This window comes from Prionailurus viverrinus, chromosome X, assembly GCF_022837055.1.
Source record: "Prionailurus viverrinus isolate Anna chromosome X, UM_Priviv_1.0, whole genome shotgun sequence".
NCBI lineage: Eukaryota > Metazoa > Chordata > Mammalia > Carnivora > Felidae > Prionailurus > Prionailurus viverrinus.
In genome coordinates, this window is record NC_062579.1 from 38,776,691 (window position 1) to 38,777,559 (window position 869).

At 38.3% G+C, this 869-nt stretch overlaps 1 non-coding gene across 1 annotated transcript; it reads right to left on the reverse strand.

Moving 5' to 3' along the window:
* Positions 1-505: 505 nt before the first annotated feature.
* On the reverse strand, positions 506-570 carry LOC125158024 (small nucleolar RNA SNORD43). Its single transcript, XR_007149149.1, has one exon. It is a non-coding gene; the product is annotated as a small nucleolar RNA SNORD43 (small nucleolar RNA).
* Positions 571-869: the final 299 nt, after the last annotated feature.

Here is an 869-nt window from a genome sequence, read left to right on the forward strand (position 1 = left end):
TTTTCCCACTCAGCACTTTGAATATATCATGCCACTCCCTTCTGGCTTGCCAAGGTTTTTTTTTTTTTTGGTTTTTTTTTTTTTGATAAATCTGCAGCTAGCCTTATGGGTCTTCCCTTGTAAGTTAAGAACTTGTTTATTATTATTATTATTATTTTACCATGAATGCTTTTATTTAATCATTTTTGTTTACAACTGAAACTCTGGGAACTCAAAGTTAACATCCTTGCCCATGAGCTTCTTATAGATGCCAGAGAAAGTTTCAATCTTGTATTCCACATTGTTCTGCTGTGCTTTATCCCAATGTACCTTTATGAGCTGGCTGCCATCCAGTTTCACATGGATTCTCTTGCCTACAAACTCGCTTGGGAAAAGTAAGTCCTCCAGGATCACATCGTGCACGGCTATCAATGTGCGGCTCCTGGGACGCTTTTGCTTATTTTTTGTACAGCTTTTTCGAGTTGACTTAGAATTCTCCTCTGAGCAATAAAGACAACATGCTTCCCACTGAACTTACATGACAACCAGCACAGAGTCTCTATCTTCCCATCAATAAATTCATCATCTGTGTAAAATTTTATTTTTAAGTAATCTATACACCCAAACTGGGGCTTGAACCCACAACCCCAAGATCAAGACTTGCATATTCTACTGCTGAGCCAGTCAGGCACCCCTAGCTAGGACTTGTTTTGTCCTGCTGCTTTTTAATTTAATTATAATATGTCTTGGTGTTGGCCTACTTTTGTTGATTTAGATGAGAGATCTCTGTGCCTCTTGGATCTGGATATCTTTTTCCTTCCCCAGAATAGGATGTTTTCAGCTATTATTTCCTCAAATAAATTTTCTGCTCCCTTTTCCCTCTCTTCTTC